Below are 11,908 nucleotides of genomic sequence, written 5' to 3'. Positions count from 1 at the left end.
GCCAGTATACACAGCCAGTATAAACAGTGCTCCCCTAAATACCCTGGCCACACGCACAGGCTGTTATTCCGTGCGTGGATTTCAGGGAGCGGGACCACTGGGTCAGGGCGTGTGTCTCTTTGTTTTGTAGATCTTGCCAGAGAGGTTTGCCAGCGTATCTAACGGCTGGTCTTTTCCCCGTGAGGACGTGCGCCTGCCCTGAGCCCGGCCTGCGTTCTCAGCAGTGGGCGAGCGGGGTCTGTCCGACTGTCAGTGTGCAGGGGCCGCGGCCGCGGCTTTGCTACGTGACGCGTGTGTCCCTGCGTGCTGGTGAGGTAGGGTCTCTGCGGTCTTGTTCCTCCCGGGCTGTGTCTGTGTCGCCCATTTGTAGGGCTGTTTGTTACAGGGACTGGTGATCCCTTGCTGCCTTGAACATGCTTGTTCCCTGCCCTGCTGTTCGCTGCTCACTGTCGTCGGTGTGTCCTTTATCATCAGGATCAAGTCCTTTTACGCTTGACTGTGTCTGTGTGTCTTCTACGACTTCTGGCTCCGGCGTCTGGGAGGCAGATCACACGGCTGTCCCTTGATTGCCTGGCTCGCACCGTATCGTCTTGTGTACTTGGGTCCAGCCCTTGAGCGTGTCTAGGATGCTTCTGTACAATGTGGAATGAGGTTTTCGAGGGAGGGGAGTCCGCCTTTATGTCCTTCCAGTGTCCCGGCACGAATCGATAATCCACCCTTTTTCCACCTGTGAATCGAGCTTCCACTCTGCTCTGCGTCACTCCCCCGTCAGCAGGGCCCCTCTGGGGACTGTCCATCCCCCCCACCCCAGCCCCTGAGCCGTGTGCCGGCACCTGACGGGTAGCAGCCGTACTGGGTGTTTCCGTGCGGGTGAAGGAACCCCCTTCCCTGCGCTCCGTGACACGAGGGGGCGTCGCATGAGTGCGCGTGCACGTTGACGCGTTTCTCGTGGCCTCTGGGCGGAGGGCGGTCCGGGTGGACGTACGATAGTGCGGCCAGGGGCAGCAAGGAGGACGGTGTGGTGGCGATGGGAGGGAGAGCCAGGCAGAAAGGGACACGGAAACTGTCGCGTCATGTACAATTACCCCTCTGTGCACACAGGTTATTGAGCAAGGGAAATAGTATCTGAGGAACGAGGCATCAGGCAGCAGGGTTATCCTGGGGGAGACAGCACATCCCACTGGCTCCGCCACTGTATCGGGATGTGCCGTGGCATGGGTTTCCTCTGGGTATGGGTGTTCTTACTTTGTGCACGGTGAGGTGTGCGTGTGGATGGTGCGGGTGTGGGGGGGGGAGTGCACGTGCACCATGAGGGTGTGTGTGCGGGAGCGTGCGTGCATGGTGGGGGTGCGTGTGCGGGAGCGTGCGTGCATGGTGTGAGTGGGGTAGTGCACGTGCACAGTTAAGGAGTGCACATGCACGTGAGGGTTCGTGTGCGGGTGCCTGGTGGGGGGTGTGGGGGGGAATGCGTGTGCACCATGAGGGTGCGTGTGCGGGAGTGTGTGTGCACGGTGGAGGAGTGCGCATGCAGGTGAGGGTGCATGTGCGGGAGCATGCATGAATGGTGGGGGTGCGTGTGCGGCAGCATGCGTGCATGGTGCGAGGGGGGGTTTGTGCGTGCATGGTGGAGGAGTGCGCATGCAGGTGAGGGTGTGTGTGCAGGAGCGTGCATGAATGGTGGGGGTGTGTGTGCGGGAGCGTGCATGCATGGTGCAAGGGGGGAATGCACGCACAGTGGAGGAGTGCACATGCACGTGAGGGTGCGTGTGCGGGTGCATGGTGGGGGGTGTGGGGGGGAGTGCGTGTGCACGGTGAGGGTGGGGGGGACTGCGCGTGCACCATGGGTGTGTGTGTGCATAGTGGAGGGCTGACGTGCACGGTGGGGCGTGTGCGTGCACGTTGTGTGTGCACGTTGTGTGTACAGATGTACCATATCGTACACAGGTGCCACGTGTGTGACTTTGGCTGCCCTCGCAAACTCATACCCAGGCACTGACTCAGACCCTGTAAACAACGGTTCCTTGCTTCCCCGGATGCCCTCTGTGCCCTGCTGTACTGCCCGAGCTGGGAAGGCCCCACCCCTGCTGGGAGCCCGGTGAGGTCAAGGCCGGCACTTACCCGCCCGTGACCCCGGCCCCACCCACAGCACAGGGGCAGGGGTGCCTTGAGCATCATGCCCGGCACCCACAGGGCTGAAAGCTGGCAGGTCCGCAGGAAGACACCGGCCTGAGCAGGCGTGGGGCAGGGTGGGTACGGGTGCCGCAGGCCAGGGCTGTCCAGTCCCGCTCTGCCCCCGCAGGCCCTCCTTTGGTGGCTGCTGGTGGCCCAGCCTGCTCCACAGGTGGCAGGCACGGGTGGGTGGGGACCAGGGTACACATGCCAGGCAGGCTTATTTCTTTCCCAAATACCCGTGTGACAGAGTCTCCACAGGAGCAGATTGTGGTACATCTGCTCCAAGGTCAGTGGAAGCTGAACTGGGAGCCTCCCTAGGGAGAAAGATGGGGAGCAGGCCCCGTGGGCAGGAGAGGAGGATGGGGGGCGGACCCCATGGGCAGGAGGGGAGGATGGGGAGCAGGCCTCCCAGGGAGGAGGAGGACAGGGAGCAGGCCCTCTGGGGAGGACGGAGAGCAGGACCCCGTGGTCAGGAAGGGAGGGTGGAGAGCAGACCCTCTGGGCAGAAGGGGAGGACGAGAGGACAGGGAGGAGGCCCTCTGGGGAGGAGGGGAGGACGAGGAGTAGGCTCTCTGGGAGGAGGAGAGGATGGGGAGGACGTTCTCTGAGGAAGAGGGGAGGACGGGGAGCTAAGGAGGGTTTTGTGCAGGCCCAGGAGGGAAAGCCAGGAGCAGGAATCACTAGACTGGAGTCTGAGATGAGAAGGGCTGCGATCAGTGATCAGGAAGCAGCCGTGAACACAGGGGGTGCCTCGGGAGCCGGCATTCGGGACCCTACGGCCCTGAGGAGGAGCCCCCAGGCCTGAGGGGTTGGTACCATTTCCCCTCTCCTCTGGGTTCCCCGTACCCCCTTGTCCAGCCAGAGAGCTGTCCAGGCTGTGCCCAGAGCCCAGGGTCCCCCTGGAGATCAGTACCCCGGCCACGTGGTCCCCGGCCCTGCTGTGCTGGGCTCTCTCACCTCAGGGCCTCTGGGTTCTGTGCCCGGGAACTCACGTTCTGGCACGTGACGGGACGATGGCCCACCCACCACACAGACCCCCTGGAACATCCCCCGCGATGGCCTCTCCATCGAGGCCTTGGATTTCCTGGGGGGTCAGGGGCATGGTACTCGGAAGGGCCTGGGCTGTGTTTGAAGGGTGTGGAGCATGGCTTGCGTGGCTGATGTGTGGAGGGTGCCCCAGCAGAGGGCAGGGACGAGGGGGAGGGGGGTCCACGTGGCCGACAACGGCAGTGGCGCTGCATGGGCTTTGTGCAGGGGAGGGGTCTCCGGGAGAGAAGCCTGTGCCCTGGGTGGGCCCAGCGAAGGTCAGGTTCAGAGAGAGGGTGATGGTCGATTGTCTGTCTGAACTGTTCTTGGGGACGCTGAGGCAGGATGTGCTTTGGGGCCGTGACTAAGACCAGAATTATATATGGTGTGTTGATGGGCCAAGTAGGTTGAATTAATGTTTAAGATTGATACTGAGATGTGGTGAACCCGAACACAAGTCTGTTTTCATTTGGCCAAAATTTGTGCAGTGAGTTCTTTGCTACTTTTTTTGTAAAGGAAAGTCAGTACAGTACCTGGCCTGCAAATAGGCTTTTAAACAGTAGACACTTATGGGGCGCCTGGGTGGCTCAGTCGGTTGAGCGTCTTTGGCTCAGGTCATGATCTCGCGGGCAGTGGGTTCGAGCCCTGCGTCGGGCTCTGTCTGGGCTGATGGCTCAGAGCCTGGAGCCTGCTTTGGATTCTGCGTCTCCCTCTCTCCCTGCCCCTCCTCCACTCATGCTCTGTCTCTCAAAAAATAAATAAACATTAAAAAAAATCAATAGCAGACACTTCTCTTGCTACTTACTGAGCTCCGGGTGAACTCCGGGGCCGGCAGTCGTCCTGAGATGTGCCTGCTGAGCTAGCCTGGAGTCAAGTGCACTTTTTCGATGGAAGTGGGATCCAGTTCAAAACATCCTGTTCTTTAATTAGCCAGCGCAGGACTGTAAGTCTGAAAACATCCTCAAATTGCAACGCACACTGCAGACTTCATAAACGTCTCAAGATAGGTAAATTGTATGCAATTGCAGTCAAAGAACATAATTCTGGAGTTGGTTGTCTCAAAATAGCTTTGAGGCCAGAAACATTCTTGGTCTGTCACAAATGACAGGATAAAGCATGTTCTTAATGCAGGTGTCCCTGGGGCCACTGTCAGCCTGCGATGCGGGGGTTTGCGTCTGGTTTCCAGACCTGCTCAGTGCCCCCGGCTCCCCGGGCACCCGCCGTGGAGTGCGCCTTCTTGGACTTCCCACGCGTGCCGTCATGAGACCGGGGAGGCCCTGAAAGTTGCCCCAAACCCACGGGAGCCCGTGTGAGCTGCACCTGCTGTGGCCACCCTGCCTTTCCTTCTTCTCCTCCCCCTCCCCTCTCCCTCCCCCTCCTCCTCCTCCTCCTCCTCCTCCTCCTCCTCCTCCTCCTTCTTCGCCTGGTGCTGGGGGTGTGGTCACCCAGGCTCTGGGAGGGCGGTGGAGGAGGGAGAGGTCCCGGGACAGGGGCCTGGAATCAGGTGGCCTGTTCCGTGCAGGGCCTGCCTCCTTCTTCTCATCACCATCTTACTGCGTCTCCTGCCCCGGCTGCCTCGTGAGTTCCTAGGCGCCCAGTTAGAAGGGGCAAGGGCCGTCCGCTTCCCGGCTGGGAGGGACCTCATCTTCGTGTGCTGGGCGCAGGGATCTTAGACCCGGAGGTGGGGACCCAGCACGTGTCTGTCCTGCCAGGCTGCACCCTGCACCTGTAGCAGCACAGCGTCCGTCCATCGCGCAGACGTGGCCAATCCCTTTCTTGCTCATAACCAAGGCTCGAGCACTCGGCGTGTTGTGACGGTCACCTGTGCCCGCCCAGGTCACATTTCTGCTTCCTTCAGCGCTGGACGCGTCAGCCAGACCTCCGTCCTGGTGACCGCTGTGACGGGAGTCAGCACAGGCTGTAGGGGGCACACGTAGGTCAGTGTCCAATGTCACCGAGCACCGCTGTGTCCCAGGCCCGCGTCCTCCTCTTGTGGAGGGTGGGGTCGCCCGCGGCTTCTGTGGGAGCCTGCCCACCCACTGCCCATGTCCTTGGGCTTGTTCGAGACCAGGGTGGGCGCCACCATCCCCTCCGGGTGCCTCTCTCCAGGCCTGCAGGGTCACACGGGCGCCGGTGCTGTGGGTGAGGTGCACCCACAGGGGCCAGGAGGCGGCGCTGGTCCCTCGCCAGCACTTGGTTTGGTTCCCCGGGTGAGTCGCGCTCTGCCCAGCTGTGCCGTGGCCCGCAATGCGCAGGTGCTCTGCCTACGTCCCTGCCTCATCTGCCCTGACTGCAAACCCAGGCGCCCCGACCCTCCCCGTTTCCAAGGCTGGATGCTCGGAGGGGCCGAGGGGCTTCCTCAGGGCCCCTCAGAGCCTGCATGCTCGCCTGTCCTCGTCCCGGAGCCCCAAGCCCTCGGTAACCGCAGTGGCCTGGCCTGCAGGACCCTTGGGCACTTACTGTGTGTCCTCACGTGGCTCTAAGTGGCCTTTCTCCTGGGGGAAGCACACCCCTTCTCCTTCCTCGGCCTGAATGGGCCCACACACAAGAACAATCGAGCCCACATCGTGCACAGCCCGCCATTGATAGGGACTAGAATGGGGCAAGCGTGTTCCACGGCCGGAGGGAGGCTCACCGCACCGCCTTGTCCCGCTGCTGAAGGGCGCCTTGTGGTCCCCGAGGCTGGTCCCAGCGGCCCCGCCCAGGCTCGTCCCCGAGACTCCCCCTCCCCCGCGTCAGGACCGACGCCCCTGCAGCAGAGGTCCCCGGAGGCGCCAAGGGCTGGGCCGGCGGGGTCCTGAGCGCCGTCCTCCCGTGGCCAGTGCGGGAGCACAGCCCCGGGAGAGGTGAGGCTGGCCGGGCGGGCGGCAGGGGGTTGGCGGGTGGCCAGACGTCCAGTGTGTTTCCTTTTTTCCTGTTTTACAGAGGACATGACTTGTCACGTTCCAGTAGAAAACCCAGAGCTCGCTCAAAGCCCTGGGTACGAGAATGTGTGAAAATCCGAGCTCGATCTTGCTGAGTGTTTGCCGCGTGTGGTGGTGTTTGACCCCTCCCCGAGGAACGGGGGTGCTAGCGGCCAGCCCCGACTGGCTGGCCGGGGACTGTGCACAGGGCGGCTGGGTCCCTGGCGCACCTGTGTGTGTCATCAGCCCTGCGGACGGACAGATGACGGGCTGTCGTGGCTCAGGGGAGGAGGGGGAGACAGCTGAGTAAGGAGGCCGGCATCCTTCTGGTCCCCGTGACCGAGGCACGAATGGCCAGCCACCCTTCCCGAGGACCGGAGGAGCCTGTCCGTGAGAAGCCCGTCTGTCTGTCCCGCTGGCCAGCAGGCGTGATTCTGGGCGGGCGCTCTGCTGGCCTGGGCGTTGTCCCGGGTCCCCGCCTGGGGGGCTGATTCAGGTCCCCGTGGACGCATCTCGTGCAAACTCTTCAAGGAAGCTGGTGAAGGCCGTGGGCACCGTGGGAGTGGCCGGGGGCAGGGGACACCAGGCCTGGCTGTCCGGGGACGGCACTGGGGAGGGCCGGTGTGGGTGGGATGTGTAGGCCAGGCTCCTGACGCTGGCAGCTCTGTGCGGCTGCCGTGCAGGGTCTGGGCTGGGTCGTGGTGGGCACAGCCACGTGCACGCCAGGCGCCCTGTCCAGTCTGGCCTGGAGACCTGGGGCAGGTGCAGTCCCTGGGGGGGCGGGGCTGTGGGACAGGGCCAGAAGCACCAGGAAACCCGCAGCGCCTGCTTGAAGAGGCCGCCGGTGTTTAGGGGCCTCCTGAAAAGATGCTGTGCGGGGAGAGTCTGGGGTCTGGGAGCTGCTGGGGCTTGTTCTGAGCTTGGAATTCAGGCTGGAGGGGCTCTCCACAGGGTGCTTGTTAGCCTTCTAGAATTGGGGTAAAATTTGCATTTGAATGACCGCTCTGGCCAAGATTGCCTTGGAATGTGTCGGTTTCCTGGTTGTTTTGCATTTCAAGTGAAGAGTCTCTTAGATCTTCATCCTACCAGCAGTTCTTAAAGCTAACAAACCCCACCTGAAGGTTGCCCTTCTCCTGATTTCCCTGCGTGCCCATCTGTGTTGGCACCTCCCACGCAGTGCGGGAACCCCTCCCCACCGTCCTGCAGGGAGCCCCCGGGGGGCTCAGAGCTCTCAGAAGGCAGACCGGTTATGTTTGGACTTCCCAGAATGAAAAATCACGTGTTGATTACCTCTCGGCATCAAGAAATCAGAAGTCCACCAAAAAAAGTAATTTGTTTTCTAGAAACAGAACCCAGGAGGTGTGCCCGTACGGGGCCCCATTACCAAAGAGCAGGAGGGGTCTGTAGGGGCCTGCAGGAGGCAGAAGACTGGCTCCTGTGGACATCCATGTCCAAATCCCTGGAACCTGTGACTACAGTTCACCCTTGAACAACGTGGGGGTTGGGGGCACCGACCCCCGCACGGTTGGAAATCTGTGTAGAACGTTCGTCTCTGCAAAGGCTTAACCACTGATATACTGAGTGTTGACCAGAAACCTGACGGATACCATCGACAGCCAATTAACACTTACGTCGCACGTTGCTTGTATCCCTGTGCTGTGTTCCTAGAGTAAAGGAAGCTGGAGAAAAGAAACCGACATTAAGGAAATGGTAAGGAAGAGAAAAGACGTTTACAGGAGGAGACTGTATCTATTGAAAAAAACGCACGTGTAGGTGGACGGTGCGATTCAAACCCGTGCTGTTGAAGGGTCAACTGTATGTTACCAGTGGAGGGACTTCACAGGTGTGATCAAGTTCAGGCTCTTGAGATGGGGAGATTATCCTGGATTCTCTGGGCGGGGCCTAAATGTAATCACGAGGTTCCTAAATGAGAGAGAGTCAGGAGGGCAGAGAGGAGAGGGGGTGCTGCTGGTGACGGGAGAGAGAAGCTTTTCCTCTACTCTCTTAGATCCTGTCCGTGGGGCCTGTGAATTAAACTGACAAATGACAGATTAACAGGAAAAAAGGCACCTACGTCTTAATACCGTCACATGCACAGGAGCTTTTCAGAAAAGAAGTAAAAACCCAAGGAAGCAGGTAGACTTGGGGTTTGTGTAGCGTTGTAACCAAGGGCAATAAATTGGTAAGCGACGAGATAAAGGGAAGGCGGTTTGGGCTCCTAGGGGCCGTAAATTGTGGGCAGGTGACTAGGAAACTGGTAAGTAAGGGATGTTTCGTAAGGTCCGGTCTGCAGAGTCATCTTGGTGCCTTCTCAGGGACACTTTTACGAAGGGAAAATCTGTGTCCGGCTTTTATGCAGGACGCTGTATTCTCAGTTGCCTTCAGCTGAAAACAATCCTTCTGCCCAAGTGGCCTGCCTGGGCGTGGCCTGTTCTGACCCTCTTCACTGGCTCCTGAAGACAGAGGAAGGGACGAGATGAGCCCAGGAAGGTGGTGGCCTCAGGAAGCTGGAAAGGCAAGGGAATGGATTCCCCCCGGAGCCTCCAGAAGGACCCAGCCGATTCGTGGGTGCTGGCCCAGCAAGCCCCACGTCAGGCTTGTGAGCTCGGAACTGCTGTGTAACAGATTTATGTCGTGTGAAGCCACTGAGTTGGTGGTGATTTTCAGCCGTAGGAAACCAACGAGGCCCCTCGGGGTGCGGTCTTGCGCTCAGAGAAGCTTCGCGTCCGTTTACAGGGACACGGCCACGGACGTGGCCACGCAGCGGAGAAGACGTGAAGGCCAGCGTGCAAGTGCATCCTGCGGGCCGGTGGTGCTCGGACCGTAGCGCGTCTCAGGATCACCTGGAGGGCTTGTGCAGATGGGGGCCGTGGGGGGCGACCCACGTGCGTGTGCCCCCAGGACCCCGCTCGCTCCTGCTGCTGGTCTGGGACGGAGCTCTGAGCCACTCCCTGTAGGCGTGGGCGCAGCTGGTGCGTAGAGCGGCGGCAGCAGCTCGGGAGGAGCCGACGTCCCGCCGGTGGAGGACTGTACCCCGGGAGGGGACGGCGTGCGTCTTGGGACGTGTGTGGGGCTCGGCTTCTCTGAGAGGGATGGGGCGGGAGGGCGGGCCGTCGCTGGGCCAGGCCGGCCAGACCCTTTCCTGCCCCAGGGACCGGCCAGCGCTGTGCACGGGGTGTCGTGCCGTCAGGGTCAGTTGGACGGGCAGGCCCCCGCGTGCACGCGCAGGGGAGGTGTGAGCGGGGCCTGGGAGAGCACTTACCCGGGGCCACACGGGCAGCGGCCCCCGGTGCGCGTGAGGGCGGCTGCGGGTTCCAGATGCAAGAGCCCGCGGCCGACCCTGGGCGCCCCCCTGCTGCCACACTGCCCTGGTCGGATTGTGCCCTGTCACGGGTCCCCGTGTGTCCTTGCCCGTGAAGCCGGCTGGCTTGTGCGTCCGTCAGCTCATCCTGACCTTTCAGTTCCACACGCAGCCCCAGTCGGACCCCAGATGTCAGACCCCTTCCTTCCCCGGCCACGGTTCACGACTTGGGGTGCCTGTTTTCCAGCTCCGTGTTTGCGGGGGACACGTGCGGGCTGCCATCCTTGCGGCTGAGGACTAGCTCTGTGTCAGCAAGGCCGGCGACGCGGGTGCCTTCCCCCTCCTGGTGGGGGGGGGGGGTCCTTCACACGGGGAGTGCATTTCCCGCTTCAGGGGACAAGGGGCCAGAGTGTCTTTCTCGCGAGGGCGGTTTCTCAAGCCCCTTGAATTCAATGTGTGCGGACGCCCTCACCTTGTGTTTCTGCCTCCCGGAACGTGGGAGTGCCAGCACCCGTCTGAGCCCGTGTCCGCTTCTTCCGGCGGGCTCTCCACCTGTCTCGACTTGGGGCGCCGAACCCCGAATGGGGGCAGGAGCTGCGGGGAGGAAGCACTGACGGCCGCGGTCTCGGGGCTGCACCTGCTGTGGTCCGGGCGTGTATTTCTTTTAACGTTTATTTATTTTTGAGACAGAGAGAGACAGAGCATGGACAGGGGAGGGGCAGAGAGAGAGGGAGACACAGAATCTGAAACAGGCTCCAGGCTCCGAGCTGTCGGCACAGAGCCCGACGCGGGGCTCGAACCCACGGACCGTGAGATCATGACCTGAGCCGAAGTCGGCTGCCCAACTGACCGAGCCATCCAGGCGCCCCTCCGGGCGTGTATTTCTGTCTACACGGCCGGGCTCACCTGTCACGGGGTACGCGGTCAGCCCGGCTGGCTTTTTGTTTGCTCGCGGTGCTGTCGTTAGGAAAGGCCCCCACCGCGTGTGCCTTAGTGTTTTGGGCTCTCACTGAGGCGGCTGTGATTGTGCCCCCTGTTAACAGCACCCCCTCAGATCTGGGCCCCCAGGTCCCCCTTAGCGTCCCCTCCTGGCTCTCCTCCGGGTGTGCGAAGCAGTGGCCCAGATTATCACGGAGAGGCCACCCGGTCTGCTCTGACCACAGTCTGCCGGCCTGACCCCTGATTCTGTCTTGTTTGCAAAGGCCAGTGTGTACCTGGGTCCTCCCGTGACGGCCATTCAGGGCTCCCTCCCCCGACTGCAAGGGTTGGGGGGGGCGGTCAAGCCTGCCTCAGGTGGGTAGGCCGGCGTGGGCCTCGGCAGATGTGGGTGGAGGGATGGAGAAACCAAGGCAGGGCAGGAGCTGTGCCTGGCCAGCCTGGGGCAGCCCTGGGCCTGGCTGTTGGGGATGGCCCTGTGCCAGCCCGCTGGCTGTGTGGGTGCTGGTGACGCTTTCTCTCTTCCGAGGCTCACGGTCCGACCACTGACCAATTCCGAGATCCCGTTGCAGCCACGCCTGAGAGTGGGGAGGGCCCTTTGCTTTATAGCCCCCGAGAGACTGCCACGTCCCGGGGAGCCGGCCGGCTCATGCCCGTTACTAGACGTCTCAGGAACGTGCCTTCTGGGGAGTGCAGCGTCCGAGGCAGCCGGCTCTGCTCCCGCGGGCCTCACTTTCCGGGCCCCGGGGCCTGTGCAGGGTGCGCCCACGGGGGACCTCCCTCCTGGCCTCGGCCTCCACTTGGCTTCCTGTGTGACCCCGACCACCCGCCCCACCCCACCCCCGGGTCTTCTCCCTCTTTCTGCCTTAGAGTGTGAATGTCAGGTCCCTGCCCGGGTCAGTATTCACGCCAGCAGCTCCGGCTGTCAGGGCCCCTGAGTGAGCAGGTGCCGCTCTGCCCGGTGACATCCCTTAGGACTGGACCTGAGGGTCAGAGGCGGAGACAGGAGCACACAGAAGCGCGATGACGAGGTGGCTTTCCTTGGCACTGAGGGCAAGCTCTCCCGCTCTGAGCTCTTTCCTGGGGGGGGGGGGGGGGGGGGAGGGCAGGGAGGTGTACAAACAGCTCAACCTGAAACCTGGCAGGTGGTCATTTTGCGGCTCTGCTGCGATGGGACCCTCTCCCCAGAGGCTCAGCAGACCCCGTTTTGTGCTGGGTCTGAATCACGTCATCACGGACAGCAGCAGTTCCGTCCTCTGTGCCGAGTGAGGGGTCTTATAAAAGCCCGCGCGTGCGTGAGGCCAGCTCTGTCTTACAGCTCAGAACCTGAGGGCCAGAGCACGTAGGTGGCCCGGGTCACACGGCTCGAACCTGGGCGGCGGCCAGGCCCTGATGCCCTGGCTCCTGTTCATCCCTCTTGGCGGGTAAATGGGTGGCCAGCCCTCGGCGGGAGGGGCAGGGCACACGGACGTGGAGGAGGAGGAGGCGTTGACCACGGAGAGATGAAGCCGTGAATGGCCCCTCCCGGCCGAGGGGGCCACGGGGACAGAGGTGTCCCCGAATGTGGCGG

General features: G+C 62.1%; 1 protein-coding gene across 3 annotated transcripts in view; it reads left to right on the top strand.

Annotated features, from left to right (window-relative positions):
* Window positions 1-11,908, top strand: part of SEMA4D (semaphorin 4D) — a 93,367-nt gene that overhangs the window by 33,006 nt on the left and 48,453 nt on the right. Inside the window, exon 1 of one of the 3 annotated variants that reach the window (XM_023243225.2) lies at window positions 5,946-6,044. The exons of the other annotated variants lie outside the window; for them this stretch is intronic. The gene's annotated coding sequence lies outside the window, so the exon portion shown is untranslated. Of the gene's footprint in view, window positions 1-5,945; window positions 6,045-11,908 lie in introns of those variants that run through there. 3 annotated transcript variants of the gene reach the window in all.

Source organism: Felis catus, chromosome D4 (assembly GCF_018350175.1).
Source record: "Felis catus isolate Fca126 chromosome D4, F.catus_Fca126_mat1.0, whole genome shotgun sequence".
NCBI classification, from domain to species: Eukaryota; Metazoa; Chordata; class Mammalia; order Carnivora; family Felidae; genus Felis; species Felis catus.
Note: the sequence above shows the minus strand (reverse complement) of the source record. Positions and strands in the feature narration are given on the sequence as shown.